Below are 17143 nucleotides of genomic sequence, written 5' to 3'. Positions count from 1 at the left end.
TGCTTCTCAGACTCACTGTGAACTGGACTTATCTATGGTGCTAATAAACATGCAGATTCTTTTTTTTTTAATGTTTTTTATTTATTTTTGAGAGACAGAGACAGTGTGAGCAGGGGAGGGTCAGAGAGAGAGGGAACACAGAATCCCAAGCAGGCTCCAGGCTCTGAGCTAGCTGTCAGCACTGAGCCCAACGCGGGGCTCGAACCCACGAACCGTGAGATCATGACCTGAGCTGAAGCCAGATGCTCAACTGACTGAGTCACCCAGGCGCCCCTAAACATTCAGATTCATAAGCCACATTCCCTGGGCTTCTCAGCTATAGGTCTGTGGCTGTGAGGAGCACTCCCAACTGACTCACATGCAAGAGGGTCCCATGACAAGTTCCACTTAGAAAAACAGTGATTTACGGGATGGGGGCAAAGTAAACACTTGGAGCAGCAAAAGTGTATGGACCAAGAATGGGTCTCTCAGGAACTACAGAAGGAGGATTATGCGTATCCCCCTCCCGCTGGAAGGTTGAGCACTGCTTTGCACCTAACCAGACTTCCTCAGAAAGCAGTGTGTCTGCAGACTCTAATAATATGCATCGCTATTAGGTAAAGCTCTCCCAAAGGTCAAGGACAGTAGCAGGTAAAAGGAAGAAACCTTTCTTCTGTCAGGTGATTTCAGGCCGATGAGCTCAACTGGGAAATCCCAGTGACAGAGACAAACAGTGTGTTGTGATATCAGTCAGCGCCTGTCTGCCCACACCCCCGCTAAGGAAAACTTACCCCACCCACATCCCCTGATTTCCAGGTGACCGTATGAAGTGTCATAAGAAGTTGCATCCCTGGCCCCAGCTGCTTAGACCAAGGATGGGCACCTGAACCCCAGGCAGCCGGTTCTCAGGTGACATTGGACATGAACTGGCATGAAAAGATGAACCAGGCCAATCAGATTACTTCTCCTGGGAATCTGAATTGGGAAACAGTCATAGTTTATCAGAAGGTCATGTCATGGTAAGAGAGGCTAAGGGAGCCAAGATGAACCATGAGTAGGCAGAGTGCTGGTGAGTGGGGAGAAGAAAGTAGAGCATATAAACAGAGAGAAACAAATTGTGAAAAATTTGAGACGTGAGAAAAATGAGACACCTACTTAAGAGCACCAGGTAAAAGCAGATGAGCCATTCACCCCAGCTCCAGGAACGTGCAACCTTGCCTGAGCAAGCTTGAGAGCGTCTCCATTGCTGGCAACGAAACACCCATAAACAGTGAAATGGGACCGACGTCAGACCAAATGTCCGAGTCCCCCAGGGTTCATATGTTGAACCTAATCCCCAAAGAATCAGGATGTGAGGCCTTTGAGAGGTGATTAGGTCATGATGGCGGGCGGCTTGTGAATGAGATCGGCACCCACGTGAAAAAGGCCCCAGAGAGCCACCTCATCCCCTTCCACCATGTGAGGCCACAGCATAAAGACCACTGTCACTGAACCAGAAAGCAGACCCTTACCAGACACTGCGTCTGCCAGCACCTTGATCTTGGACTTCCTGCCTCCAGACTATGAGGAATAAATTTCTGTTGTTTATAAGCTACACAGTCTATGGCACTTCGGTATAACAGCCCCAATGGACTAAGACAAACGTTTAATAAGCTCTTATTGCATGCAAGGTACTTGCTGAGGTATGTATTCTTTCTCATGTATACTCACAATAGTACTAAAATACATACGTTATCGTCCTTGCCTGTTCTACTTTATCATCCTTACTCCAGAGATAAGGAGAATTAAGAGGTCGTCTAGCTCTTTACTGTCCAGAATCGTAGCCACTAGTCACATGTGGCTCTTAAGCATTTAAAATGTAGCTAGTCCAGGGGCGTCTGGGTGGCTCAGTTGGTTAAGTGTCCAACTTTGGCTCAGGTCATGATCTCGTGGTTCATGAGTTCGAGCCCTGCGTCGGGCTCTGTGCTGACAGCTTGGAGCCTGGAGCCTGCTTTGGATTATGTGTCTCCTCCTCTCTCTGTCCCTCCCCTGATTGTGCTCTCTCTCTCCCCCCAAAATAAATAAACATTAATAAAATAAAATGTGACTAGTCCAAATTGAGAAGTGCTATAGGTGTAAAAGCCACACCAGAATTTTGAAATTTAGCACAAAAATTTTAAAGACAATGTCAAATATCTCCTCAATTGTTTTTGGTTGAGAACATGTTGAAATGACATATGTGATATATCTAAACATATATCCATTTTTACTTTTGCTCTTGGAAGCCACCACTATAAAGAAGCCACAGCTTGACTACAGAATAAGAGAGAGAGGGCGGTCATGTGGAGGAGCCCCTAAGTGCCAGACATCTGAACAAAGCCTTCTAGGACCTTCCAGCATAGCCAAAGCGGCCAGCTGAACACAGCCTAACTAGTGTCTGAGCCAGTGCCATGTGGAGCAATTACTCAGCCAAACGCAGCCCAAATGGCAGAACCAAGAGAAATAATAAAGCACTTTTGTTTCAAGCTGCTAAATTTGGAGGTAGTTTGTTACATAGCAATAGATAATTAAAGTGTGCCTTCTGGAGGCAACACCCTGTGATAGACAGACCTTGGGGCCCCGTTCAGCCCCTGCTAGGGAGGCACTCCTCGCTCACTTACAGCAGCTCCGGGACTTCCCGCTAGGCCCTTACCTACTGGGTGCCCGGGGGCCCGGGGAGAGGAGAGGCAGCCAAACCCGGCTCTCTCTCCTGGCGCCCCTTGGAGACTGGTCCACAGGACCGGCTGCTGTCCCCAACAGGAGGACAGCCAGAGGGAAAGCAAGTTGCAAACATGAAGCAGTAACGTGGATGCTGGACTCTTACAAGTTTTTACGCTTCACTGGGCCAGACTTCCTGATATTTCCCAAAATGTATTCAAATAAGACTAGGTGGATACTTTTCACCTACACTTTCTTTTCTAAGGATGGGGCTTTCCTCCCCGGCCCCCTTCTGACTCTATGTATATCAAAGGTCCTTCCAAGCCAGTTTTTCCCATCATCATCATCCATGCACAAGAATAGGTTCTCCTTTGTCTCAAGCTGGCCATTTGCATTTCTGGGGCTTTCAGGCCTGGGTGACACCCACTTGATTAGACATTTACCCCTTGTGGGCTCAGAAACCCTCATTTACATTTCCCCACAGTAGTGAATGGCTTATAGGCTGCTGAATGAAATACAGTTGCTAAAAAGCTACTGATTGAGCCAGAAAGCTGCCCTTTAAAGGTTCGGACGTGGAGCATTTCAAAGCTGTGGACCACCTTTGAAAGCCTAGGCACTGTGGGAGCACTAGAAGCAACTCAGCCTTGCCTTGCGCAGACATTTCGCGGGCCATTCCCACCCAGGCCTTCATCAATAACCCCGGGAGAAAGGATTTAGTAGTTAAAACCAAACGCACAAAAGCAGCGTCACCATTTAAATGCTACGTAGAGTCCAGGCATAAAACAAAAATCACATATGGTCACAATTATCCTTTAATGCCTGTGAATTGGAGCAGACATTGTTGTGTGTTTACAACCCTGAGCAGTAATTCTCAATAAGCATTGGACGTTCAAGACCGCGGAGTTACAAACAGAAGGGAGAAATCAAAGTAACATCCATGCATAGATGTCTGTTTTCAAAGCATTTCTCATTCAAGGGAACTGCTAAATTCCCAGCCACACTTTACCACCTCTAGCAGAAAATGAGGGACAGGTGGAGAATAATAGAAAGTCACCACTCAACACAGGGAGGTGCCGTTCTCTCTGCTGGGCATTAGCTCATGCAATCTTCACATTCAGAACCACCCGGATTTTATAGAAGAGGAAACTGAGGAATCAGAGGCTGTGGAATTATCTGAGGTTTCTTACTAGCATGCACTCCTGAAAGGCCATAATAAGTGAGTTACTAGTGAAGGGAAATGTAGGATTTCGATAACTGGATCTGAGAGATAGACGGAGACAGATATTTGGGGTGAAAGGCACCCTGTGAGCAAAGGAGTAGAGATGGAAACTACCGGGTAGGTGTGGATGATGTCTTTTGGTGTCTGGGTCACAGGCAGGTGATGTGGGCCAGGGGAAGGGTCAAGAAAGAATTCTTGATGTGTTTTTGGTCCAAAAAGGTGTTTTTAGTGAAGTCCACGACCGGGCCCTTGGGCAGAAAGAGTTGCACAGGGATTATGAGGAAGGATTGACCATATACTTTTAAATTCGGTGGGGGGAGGGGAGTGCGGTAGCTTGAGATAAAGGAAGTTTCCAAAAGGTTGTCGTATGTTAAAGAAGACTTTCAGGATCCTGGAGGTCAGCTATTGTCCAGCTAAGGTTGCTTTTTGCCTCTAGCAAAGCATGAACATTAAGACAGTTGAGTTCCTTGAGGAAAGTCTTACTCTGCCTATCTCAAGTCTTTGTCAAAGGGCTGCACGGTGTATCGACATTTCTTTTGCCTGTGTTCTCATCCAAAGGATGAGTGAGCTCTGGCTTGGAGTAAGGCTGGATAACCAGGTAATGCTTAATTTATGTATCAGCTTGGCTGGGCCATGGATGCCCAGATATTTGGCCAAATTTTATTCTGAGTGTTTCTATGAGAGTGTTTTTAGATGAGATTAATATTTTTTTAAAAAGTGGGCCTTGGGAAAAGCAAATTGCTCTCCCTAATGAGGTTGGACCTTGTTTAACTTGTTGAAAGCCAGTATACAACAAAAAGATCAGCCTCCCCCAAGCAAGACAGAAGGCTCCAGCAGCCTGCTTCAGACTTCATCTGCAACACCATCTCTTCCTGGTTCTACAGGGGACAACCTTCAGACTAGAATTGCAACATCACCTCCTCAGGATCCCCAGCCTGCCAACCCACCCTGCGGATATTGGACTTGCCAGCCTCCCTAATTGCCAATACCTTATAATAGATCTGTTTCTCGCTATATACACATCTATTGATTCTTGTTTTTAGAGCCAAATCATGGGAGAGTCTCAGAACTTGAGATTTGGGGAGAAAAAAAAACCTGTTAGATCTCCCTCATTAGGACAATAGAAGGAGGGGTGCCTGGGTGGCTTCGTGTCTGCCTCTTGGTTTCAGTTCAGGTTTGTGAGTTCGAGCCCCACAGCTGTCAGTGTGAAGCCTGCTTGGGATTCTCTCTCCCCCATTCTCTCTGCCCCTCCTCTGCTCTCCTTCTCTGTCACCGCTCTCAAAATAAATACACTTTAAAAACAGGAAAAAGAAACGTTAAAGAAAAAAAAAAAACTGGAAGGGAAAGAAGACCATGCCTTAGAGACTTTCAGTAACTTGTGGAGACCACGCAGACAGTAAACAGAGATTTGGACTAGCTCCTGGCTTGGAACTCCCTTCCAATCTCTTTTTCGCTGTGCCCTTTGACTCACAGGATGCAGGTGGGGATGGTGAGGGGACAGAGCTCTCCTGTGTGTTTCCCAAATACATTCTCTGCTTTCCTTCTCCAAACATGGCACACTATTGGTGTTGGCTCCCGACAGCCAGCGGTGGCCGCCACGGCGCATGCCCACCTCTCTCTCTCCCACACTCAAGCGCCTCACAGTAGGTTGTTCCCAAGTGCAGGCCGGGCACCAAGTTGGGCAAGCCAGGCCCCTTCTTCTCAGCCTGACCAGCACTGACGGCTTCCTCTCCTGGCACGATTTTAGGATTTCCCATTCTCCTCCCTACTGCATTTCCTGCTTAAAATAACTTTTTTTTCCTAAGTCACTTCAGCTGTTCTCTGATTCAGGCAAAACTAGAGAGGCAAAGAACATTAAAAACCAGTCAGTTATTTTGGCCTATTGTTCACAGTACAGAGACACCAAATAATCCTATACCTCACCCACTCTGTCCCTATCACAGCCCTGAATGTTTTGCATTGTTCAAAGACTCCCTTCGTCAAGTTCAAATTCATACCTTCTTGGTGGGAAGGACAGGTGTAGGCAGCATTATGGCTCTTGTTTGTGGACCACTTAGGACATCTTTGCATTGTCCATTGCTTCTCCCCACCTATGTTTCAAACCTACTTGTCTTCCCGGCTGCAAATCTTTTGCTCCAGTCAAACCGGTCTCCTGATTGTTCCCTAAACTTGCCTGTGTTTTGCAACAAGAAACCTTTGCCCCCACCACCTGCCCCCATGGGATGTCTTCCCTACTTCTTTTGACCTAGCCAAATCAGATTCATTTCACTCTTACTCAATGCCAGTTGCAGGTTGGCATTGGGCCAGCACCTACATACGTGTTATCTCATCCTGCAAGGTCCAGCAGAAATTCTTCTTATCTGTGAAGCTTTCTGGGACTCTCCCAACTGGAAGCGACCATTTCCTCCTTTCTCTTATGCTTATTTTCTGTACTGCTCATTTGGCACTTAACACATCATAGTACTTTATAATTAAGCATTCACTCATTCATTTTATTTAAACAAGTACTGAGTGACTGTTATGTTCCTGAGACCGTGGTAGGTGCTGGAGGTACAGAGACTAAGAAGACACCTCAGTTGCCTTCATTAGATTTAGTCTAGTGGTGAAAACAGCACACGAGGAGACAGTTGTCACACAATGTGGCAGACGCAAGTCCAAGAAGGTTTCCTATGTGATCTCTGTCCCGGTCAATCTTGGTAAATGAGTAGAAGTTGTTCAGGTGAAAATGGGGAGAAAGCATGTTTTTCAGGAGGACAGAAGAACAGGGGCCCAGAGCTGGGGAAGAGCAGAGTGTGTGGAAGGAGATTGTAAGCAGCCCCCTCTTGCTGGGGCAGAGAATGTTGCTAAAGTGTGGAATGTGCAAGATATAATGGGAGAGTCTGGAATACCAGGCTTAGGAGCTTGGATTCATCCTGGAGGTCGTGGTGTGCCAGAGAGGGTTTTAAGTAAGGAATCGACCTGAGATTGGCAGTTCAAGATCACTCTGACTACCATGTGAAGATTGGATCCAACCAGGGAGAAATTTGAGGCAGGGAGCTAGAAGGAGGCTGTGGTGGAAACCTAAGGCAAGAAATAAAAGGGCAGTGATATCTGCCCCAAGAATAAGGACACTAGATTTGAGAAATATACCAGATGTGAGATCGTATCAAAGTCAGTGCTTTGAAGGGCTTCACTACTGCAAGTGTAGAGTATAAATACAATGCAATGTAGGGAATCCATTATGGAAATTGAAAAAGTGCTGTCAGGGGAGACAACTGTCTGCTGTCAGGCTGAGAGTGTCTTAAATATATGAAACAGTTCATAGATTCATCATTCTTAGAAGCTGGATATTTGTATGCATCACATCTCTTCTCCCAGACTTCAGGCTCCTTGAGGGCATGCGCCTTGAAAAAGCTAAAGCACATTGAGCCCCTGTGACAAACCAAAGCTTTCGCTCTCCCTGTTGGAAGGAGGTAGATTGCATTCCGGGGAACCACATTGTATGGCAGGCAGACCAAGAGTTTCTGCAGCAGGGGCAAGGCAGGGGAGAAGAACCAAGACATGTTTCTAACAGACCATGAGGGTGATTCCCAGATCACAGCAGGAGCCAGGCAAGGCCAAGTTTACATCTTTACTCCACCACCAGTCAAGTTATGTGATCTTGGGCAAGTAAAATTCTCTTAGCCTCAGCTCTTTTATCTATTAAATGAGAATATTATTACTCACCTCCCTGGGTCAATCTCAGAACTATGTGAAATAATAAGTGGAGGCCTTCAGGCACGTACCTGGTACTGAGGGGGCACTCATTGTTATAGGCGTAGGTATCAAGGTGTCTTCTCTTGTCTGTTCCCCTCACTGCTCTGTGGGATCTCTGAGGGCAGAGACTATGTCTGACTCATGTTCTACTCTCATTTTCTACCACAGTGCCTGGCACACAGATATTCCATCAGTGTTTGTTGAATGAATTTATATTATATGTTATCTCAGAGCCCAGGAAAGTTCTGTCATTCCAGGTTCACTGCTTACCCCTGAAAGATCAAAGCCAGGATACAGATTTGATTCAGATCAAAGGGACAGAGATTATTTGAATACAAAGTAGACCATTAGGTTCTCTGAGGCTCGATTCTGTTCTTCCTTTCTTTTCCTCCTCTCCTCTTCCTATCTACATCTTGGCCAAGGCAATCTCATTTGCTCACATGACTTAAATCTACATGTCAATGGCTTTCCAAATGTATGTCTCCAGCCCTGAGCTGTCTTCTGAAGTCAAGATCGATATATCCAACTGCCTCCTTGGCATCTCCACTGGCAATTTTATGTCTAAAATTGAACCTCAGACATTTCCACATACACCTACTCTGCTTCCAGCATGGCGCTTGTAAGTGGGTGGCACCGTCATCCACGCAGATGCCCAAGCCATTAATCTGGGACCACCAACACCTCCCTCTCCCTCAGTCTCCACATCCAATAAAATGCCAGACCTCCAAAGTCTATATAGGCTCTCTCTTCTGCTCACAATCCCTATATTCAATACCATCATTCACATGGAGAGGCTACAACTCCTCTTGTTAGCCATTCTTGCCTTCTTCTGTTTTTAGACAGGAATCAGGGGGCTATTTAGAATTATACGCATCAGACCACATTATTTATTCATGTAAAAGCTTTTAATGACTTCTATTACCACTTGGGAAATTTCCCCAAATTCTTACCATGCATGACCTCACAGTCCTCCATGACTGGATATTCCACTATATACCCTCTCTCCCTCCCTCTGCTTCCTCGCTGGCCTCCCTTCAGTTCTGCAAACACCCTATCCTTCTGCAGTCGTGAGGGCTTCGAATCTACTGTTTTTCATGGAAGGCTCCTACCTGCCCTACTCACTTAGGTCACTGACAACTCCTATCTGCTCAGTTTAAATGCTCATTCCTCGGTAGGATCTTTCTCCTTCAAGTATACCTCACAGCCCTTTCATAACCTTATTCCCTTCCAGCACTTAATACAATTTGCAAATACACTTATTTGTGTCACTGTGCGTCTGACATCCATCCCCTCTCTCCCCATCCCCTCCCATGCTCATACTTCTCCAATGTTACCCATCACCTTGTCTCTGGAGCCCAACACAGAGGTCTTGGTGTGCAGGACATGGTAGGTTTTTGTTGAATGAATATTATAAAAGCGAGAATATGGTAAAGGAGAGAAGCAGGCAAACCAGGGGCTGGGATTGTTCAGTGGAGGTGGGAGGACTCTGAATGGTGGTAAAGAGAAGGCTTTCAGGAAGGTAAGGATTTGGCAGAAAGTTTGAAAAATGGGTGGGATGGCACTACCCGGAGTGAGTGAGAATAAAGGAACTGGCAGAAGGGCTTTCCAAGTGGATGGACAACCTGATGGAGAAACCCCAGTGGATTGTGAGAAATGATGGGTAACCAGGATGTCTGAAATATAGGGCTTGGGACACAGAGGTAAACTGGAAAGAGTGTGCTGAGAGCTGGCTTAAATATCCAGGAGGTGCTGATGAGGCATCTCCTAGACCAGATGGCCCTTCTCTTTCTGGAGGGATTTTTCACAAACATTTGTGTCCCTTCATGAGTTTTCACACAGGAGTTAGGGCCTAATACCTTTCAGCCTCTGCCACTCCCTGCCCCACCTGGCTCCAGGCACCTGATTGGTAGGTTTGGGCCAAACCCTATTTGCAGTGGAAATGGAATGTTGCTTATTTTGTGATGTTAATTGTTTCATCTAGTTCCACATTAGGAAACTTGGGACTCTGAACAATTTATAGGGGAAAAAATTGGGACAGAATTCAAACAATTCTTCCACAGGCATTTGACTTATGTTCGAATCATGTCCAGATGTGGGCCCTCTTGACTCACCGTTGAGGCCTCTAGAAAAATTCTTCTAGCCACACACATGACTTTCTGAGCTTGCTGAAAACACATGCATGGCTCCTCTATCCAGTGGATTACTGGTTTAAAGAGACATTTATTTAGTGTTAACCTATTAGGTGCTTTCCAACAGTTACCTCATTTAGTCCCCACCCTCACGCCATCAGGGAAGCACTCAGATTTATCTTGCAGATAAGGAAACCAAGCTCAGAAGGATGAAGTAACTTGCCCCAAATCACACAGCTTGTAGGCATTTAGGCTGCATTTGAATGGAAATCTGTCTGGTCTAAATGCTGTGCTCTCAGCTGGTAAGGAAGCTCTGTGGCTCTCCAAACAGCGCATGTTGACTGGAGTTTGGGAGAACCACGAGGATTACCCTTTAAGGAACTTTTTTTTTTTACTTTAAAATAAAAGAAAGTTGCACAAAATGTGCACCTGCATAACTGTAAGACAGTATCAAAACAGGAAACTGACAGTTCAGAGTTTTGAGTTTGGAATTCAGAATTCACTAATTTTACCATCAAGGTTATCTTTTTTAAGTGAAGTGAAGTTTTCAGGAGTAAAACCAAACCAACCAACGAAACCTGCACACTCTTCTGAAAGGTCCTTTTGAGCACCTTCTGTCCTGGGCCCTTGAACTCTCACTGATGTCCTAGGCTTCCTGAAACAGCAGGTCTGAGGAGGGGATGAATCAATTCACAGAGAGGTCCGTTTCTGCCATCATGGGCCCCAAGGAAATGCCATCTTGCCATGGGACCTCACTGAATCCATGCTGTGTTAGCAGCAGAGGGCTCCCAGCCCCGGAACCAGAGGGACCTGGTCAGACTGCCCGAGTCTGGTTGTTTGGAGGCCTCTAAAACCCTTGGGGCTATCTAAGACCTGGCTTGGCCAAAATGTCTCTTTGCTCCTATTGTCTGTCTCCTGGCAGCTGATGAGAAGTGATAAGCATGGGAGATAAAACAGGTTTGGGGCTGTGAACCTGCCTGAATCACTGGCAGCCAACCAGGCCATTTTTATCTGGAAAAACTCCCCCCAGGACAGCCCAAATGAGTGTTTGGGAACCTGACTCAGGGAACAATGGCGGGAAATGGAGGCCCAAGCTTGGGCGTTAGGGCTCTGCCACCCACACTCCCCTTGCACTGTTATTTCTGGCGAAAACAGAGATTTGCTTTCATTCAGACAGACTCTGTGGGAAGAGGTGCAAATGAGATTTGGAAATTAAAAGGAAGTAGTATGATGACAAGGGAAGTGATAGGAGATTGTTTTCCAAGCTTTAGAGATTTCATTATAAATGATTCTGAGAAGTCCCTCCCTGGTAGATAATGACAGCCATACTAGTAGCTATGGTAGCTCCTTGCCCACCAGCCCAGATGTCAAAGCCACACTGGGGGCTTAATTTCCTTGCCACAGTTTCACTTATAAATTTGAGAGACCCCAGAACAAAGGAGAAGTCAGGCTCTACATGATGTAGGAGAAAGTCATCCTTCGTTGGTGTGGCCATAAGGGTGATGCGGTTTTGGCCCCTTCTTACATCTCCAGGGAAATCTGGTTTACTCATCTTTAATCCTGTGAAGGAGGAAATCCAGTTAGACTGACATGCACCAATGTTTCTATAGATGACTGTTGTACCAAATGCTCAACATCTCTCTGTTATAGTTGTGTTGCCCCCAAATTCACTCACATGTTGAAGTTCTAACCTTCAGTGCCTTACAATGTGACCTTCTTTGGAAATCACTGTGGATGTAATTAGTGAAGGTGAGGAGAGGGGAGGAGGGTGGACCCTAATCTAGTACAACTGGAGTCCTCATAAAGAAGGGAGCTTTGGACACAGACACACACAGGAAGAACCTCATGTGAAGATGAAGGCAGAGATAGAGGTGATGCTTCTCAAGGAAAGCTGAAGACAGCTAGCAAACCACCAGAGACTGGGAGAAAGGCACGAAACATATTCTCCCTCAGCACCCCTAAAAGGAACCTGCCAACACCCTGACCTCAGACTTCTAGCCCCCAGGACTAGGAGACCATAAATTTTAGTCCTTGAAACCATCCAATTCTTGCTACTTTGTTAAAACAGCCCTAGCAAACCAATAACACTCTCTTAAGATTTTTGGTTCAGAAACTCTCTCAGAATTGATTTCAAGGTCACTGGCTCATGCCATGTGAAGTCCACCTGCTTTCCACTTTCAATATTGGAGTGGATCTTACCATGTTTATTTTCCCAACACTCCTGTTCTCAATAATGCTGATAAGCAAAAACAAAACAAATACACAAAAAATGCTTGATGGAGATTATGCTTTAAGCATTAGAGCAAGTCAGCTCTTTCTGAAAACTAAAAACAAAAACCAGAACTAAAAGCTAGATGTACACTATTCAGGAGATATTTCCTGCTGGTTCTTAGTCCAAACGGGTGAGGAAACTAATGGTGGAAAAGTACCACTGTGTTCTCAGCAGGCACATCGCACCTGCATTGGGCATAAACAGCTCCTTTCCCCTGGTTCTCGAATGCACAGAGAAGGGAGAGAGCCTCTACAAACCCAAGGGAATAACTTGCTGGCAGAAAGACCTAAGGAAATGACAGAAGCTGCATAAACATAATCCACAGCCCTGGTGGGGGTGGGGAGTCCTTTCACTGCATCCATCCCAACAGTGCCCTGCAGCAGAGACAACCAGGACCTGGGCTCCAGCAGGCCCTAGCAGGAATCCCTGTGACCCAGAGGTCACTGGGACACATGTCTCTATGGCCATGGGGTCCTGGCACTTGTGCCCCAGCTCTAAACCCTACTTGCTCTGGAGTGCTGGCCATTGTAGACATAGAACAGTTAATCTGGAAGACATGGCTTAGAGCCCCTAGGACTTTCCTCTTCGGTCTTGAGATCCTCTTGGGGCTTCCTCTTGGTGTGTAGGTTGGGTTTGGGCAGCTGGCTGAACAGAAGGGAAGATGAATCTGTTCTTCCTCTTTTTTCCCCCCTGTTCCCTCATGCCTGACACACAGCCTTGCTTGGCCTTTCCAAGATCCTCTGCTTTCCCCACCTAAAGGTGAATGGTTTTGTTCTAGGTAGGACAACAGAGAGTCATGCTGGTGTGGGGAGTGAAGAGGGGGTTTTGCCAGCAGCCTGGGTCTCTACATTCCTCCATGTGGGACTGGGCTTAAAAGATCAGAGCAGGGCCCTTTGAGGAAAGAGCCAGAACTCTCCTCTTCTTAACCAGGCAACCTCTGGTTCTCACTGCAGCTGCCCTGACTGGGCCTGTCTCCAGCCTCGCCCTCAGCTGATCCATTCTCTGAAGGGTAGCTGGGGCAAAAGATAGGGAGACACTACCCCCTCCCCCGCCCCAGGGAGTGTCGGAGGGGTCCAGACACTTAGGTGCTCACCCAACTGGAGAACTGACCTCCATAAATGGCACTACCCCTTTGAGCCATGGATTCCCTCATTGATGCAACAGAGTCCACCTTGGAAGCTTCCAGAATCCCTTTTTCTGTCTGGCTTCCTGCCCTTTCACCTCCTCCACAGTCACCTTAGTCTTCTCACCTCTTTTGCCCTGCCTGGCCCCCCACCTCCATCCTCAGAAGGTGTAGGTCTCATCCACACGTGCCTGGGCACTCTGGCGAGAGGTTTAAGGCTTCCAGACTGCAGCATCTGACATCGACCCAAACCTTTCTCTGGGTACTAGAGACTGCCCTTCCTAGGTCAACTCAGATGGGACCAGCAAAGTCTGTTTGTTTAAACTGTCATACAGGAAAATCCAGGCAGAGGTGAGAAGGGAGGGAAACCCTGCCCTGCCACAGAAACAGAGCAGCAAAGAAATGCCAGCCCAGCTACACACCCCGAAGCGGAGACTGGTGCTAGGCCTTAGGACAGGCACACGGTCCCTGGCCTCGCGGCTGCAGCTCAACCTTCCCAGCAGGGCACACAACGGGTTAAGGAACTACATTTCGACAAGTACTGTGGCCTGAAACTCAAGCTCCCAAGGTCTCTTTCAGAGTCCAGAGCCAGGGAAGTGTCTATTGTCAACAAATGTCACCAACGGACCAATAGCAGGCCAGAGTGTGGTTCTGAGATAGGGGCCTCTGCGTGTCACCAGGCAACGGGCACAAAGAAGGCTGGATCAGCCAGCCAACCGCCCAGCAGACGGTGACAGCACCCCACAGCCCCCCTGCAACTTCTGCTCCAGCACAGCCAGGTGGGAGAGTCACTCATGCCCAGAGTCCTCCAAGATCACATTACCATCAGTCTCATGATCTGGGGGAAAAGGAGGTGGTGTCAAAAAGGCTTTATTTGGAGACTCTAGTACAATTTGGTTTATTAAGAGCTGGGCTGATGGCAAAAGTAAAGATTTTCAAGTAAAAAGAAAATAAATGTTGCTGCGAACCACAGCAAGGCTCATACCCCTTCCTCCGCTCCCTTCCTATACCTCAGGAGATGGGCACAACCCTAGGATCCCTCACCCTGACCTCCTGGCTTTCCCGGGGAGATGCTGGGTGGGATGCTTCCAACACATTTACTAAATTAGGCTAGAGGAGAATATAAGGTGAGACCTAAGAATGTTTGTTTCTCATTCCTCATTCCACTCCCTTCTTGTCACAGAGCCAGAGTGGGGCCAGCCGTCACCCAGGCAAAGCCTTCTGATCTCCAAATAATGGAGACTTAAACAAACCTTTTTATTTCATCACGTACATATCCATTCAACACTTAGAGCAACAGAAGGGCTCAGCTAGGTGCTGGGGTTGTGAAGATGAGCTGGTCATTTTTCCCACGTGGTCTGACCTTCCGCAAAGGTTCACCATCTTACCCACCCTATATGCTGAACCCAAATCTATCCTCCCAGCCCAGCCAATACCCCTCTTCTCCTAAGCACCAACCCAATATATCACCCAACCAGCTTCTTGTGGTTTTTCACAAGGCCACCGAATATAACATGCCCCATGCTCAAGGCTTCATCTCTTTACCACCAAACCAGTTTCATCACATGAACTCTTTGTCTTAGTGGATGATACTACCCCTCCATGGGGTTGAAATGTGCCCCCTGAAGTTCAAATATTGAAGTCCTCATCTCCAGAACCTCATAATGTGACCTTATTTGGAAATTGGGTTGTTAGAGATGTAATTAGTTAAGATGAGGTCATACTGAAGTAGAGTGGGTCTATTCCAATATGACTGATGTCCTTATAAAAAATTTATATACACACAAGCGAAGAACACCATGAGAAGAGACCTCAAGAACAGCCATCTGTAAGCCAAGGAACACTGATGGTTACCAGATGCCAGGAAAGAGGGCCGAAACCGATCCTTCCACAGGGCCTTCAGAAGGTACATGGCACTGCCACCACTTTGATTTCAGACTTCCAACCTCCAGAATTGTAGGACAATAAATGTTTGTTGTTCTATCGCATCCCATTTGTGGTACAGCAACCCAAGGAGATGAATACCACCTCCACTGAACATTGTCCAGGAAAAGAACCTGGAGGGACGCCTGGGTAGCACAATTGGTTAAACGTCCAACTCTTGATTTCAACTCAGGTCACAACCCCAGGATCTGGCTCTGTGCTGAGCATCGAGCCTGCTTGAGATTCTCTCTCACTGTCCCTTTGCCCCTCTCCCTGGCTTTCTCTCTCTTTCTCGCTTCTCTCTTGAAAAAAAGAAAAAAGAAAAAGGAAAGGAGCCTGGAAGCTTCCATTGTGTCCTCCCTTCCATCAACACCTCCACCCTACACCTGTAAACCAACAATAAACCACTAAATGTCCATTACACCTGTAAGACACCTTGTCACAGGCTCACTGTCTTCATTCCTGCTGTTCTCACCTTGGAGCAGGCTGCCATTATTTCAAAAGAATCCTTCTAATCAATGTCCTTGCCTCCAGTACCACTTCCTGCCTAGCTCTTCCTCAAATTCCAGCCGAAATCATCTTTCAGTGTGCAAAGAGGAGATGCCTGTTCCCTCCTTAAAACACTTCAGATTTTTCCCTCTTGCTATTAAAATGGAGTTTCATTTCCCTACAGAGCTCAAGAGGTACCGTGGCCTCTGGTTCTCTCTCTGTCCCCATCTCTCACCAGTCTCTTTCCAGCAGTGCCAACCTTCTTTCTCTTCCTTAAATGCACCAGGTTCTATCTACCAACACTTAGATATGCCATTCTCTCTGTCTAGAACCCATTTCCCCACCCTCTACATCCACAGGCATTTACTTACATGGCATTGTAATCACCTCTTTTTCTATTAGTGTCTCACATAGACAGTAAGCTCCTAGAGTGGAGTAATTCTATCTGTCTTGTTCATGGGTATATCTATAGTGCCACCAATCATTTGCTATTTGGCCAACTGGTAGACCAAAATGCAACTCCTATCCATAATGAGCTCAGTCCAGAAGGAAGACGATAGTGTGGACAAAGAAGCTCAGCAACACAGAAATAGGACCCTGTTTGACTCAGCCTGAGGCAACTGGAGACACTTCACACGGGCAACACTATTTAAGCTAGGCCTTAAGAAATGAGTAGGAATTGGCCAGAATAGAAAGGGAGCAGGTTAGGGAAACTCATTTTAAGCAAAGAAGATACCAAGGGCATGCTTGGGAAGTAGTGGGAATGTTTTATGTGCCAAGAACATGATTCAGCTGATATGGGCTGGGGTCATTGGACTATGTGTCCTGCAAAAAACTTATTTTTGCAGATAAATCTCAACTTTTCTGAGACAGAAAGAACAAAAAGTAAGTTTGTGATCCCTTTTTACAGTCAAGAAAGGGGAGATCTAAGTCCAGAAGTGCTGCTCTACTACTCAAGATGTTCCCTGAAAATCCTAGTTCTATTTGCTCCTGGGTTTAAAACATTTACCTCTTCAGGGCCCTGGCTAAATACTACATTTCTGCTGAAGCCCAGCATCTGGATAAAAACAGCTGTGACCACAATTGCATCTCACTTTCCCCTGTTCCACCACCCCTCAAACTCCTGACTATTCTCAAAAGAACATGGGTGAGTAATTGTCTACTTCCCTCTGAATGTCCTTGGGGAGGAGGGGAGAGAAGGCTTTCTCGGGATATCCTTTATCACTCTGAAATCTCTCTGGCTCTAATCTAATTTCAGTTCCTCTTGTTAGTCTTTTCAGATATAAAGAATAATCTGTCTATCTCTCCTGCATAAAATCATCGCCTATACTTGAAAGCAAGAATTAAACCACCTTTGCCTTCTCTTCTCCGAAGAAAACAAATTTGATTCCTTAACTGTTTTCTTGCAGAATCCATCGTCTTTCTCCCAACCTTAACACCTTAATGTCATTTTAATATTTTCCTCCTCTCTCTCTTTCTCTCAGTACCAATGTATGGGGTAGAACAGGAGAGGAGTTCTAGAGTCAAGGTAGTTTTTTCTTAAGATAGTTGGGTGATCCTGGCATAGCAAGAAAAGTCCCTTCTGCAAGGGAATATCT

At 46.4% G+C, this 17143-nt stretch overlaps 2 long non-coding RNA genes across 2 annotated transcripts; one reads left to right on the top strand and one right to left on the bottom strand.

Moving 5' to 3' along the window:
• Nucleotides 1-10977: 10977 nt before the first annotated feature.
• Nucleotides 10978-13724, bottom strand: LOC115272155. The gene is made up of 2 exons (XR_003900279.1): nt 13556-13724; nt 10978-11298 (listed from the first exon to the last, which is right to left on the bottom strand). It is a non-coding gene; the product is annotated as an uncharacterized LOC115272155 (long non-coding RNA).
• A 466-nt stretch (nt 13725-14190) lies between these two features.
• Nucleotides 14191-16899, top strand: LOC115272156. Its single transcript, XR_003900280.1, has 4 exons — nt 14191-14260; nt 14922-15039; nt 16563-16692; nt 16817-16899. It is a non-coding gene; the product is annotated as an uncharacterized LOC115272156 (long non-coding RNA).
• The last annotated feature ends 244 nt before the right edge of the window (nt 16900-17143 follow it).

This window comes from Suricata suricatta, chromosome 11, assembly GCF_006229205.1.
Source record: "Suricata suricatta isolate VVHF042 chromosome 11, meerkat_22Aug2017_6uvM2_HiC, whole genome shotgun sequence".
NCBI classification, from domain to species: Eukaryota; Metazoa; Chordata; class Mammalia; order Carnivora; family Herpestidae; genus Suricata; species Suricata suricatta.
This window is presented reverse-complemented; position numbering and strand designations above follow the sequence as displayed.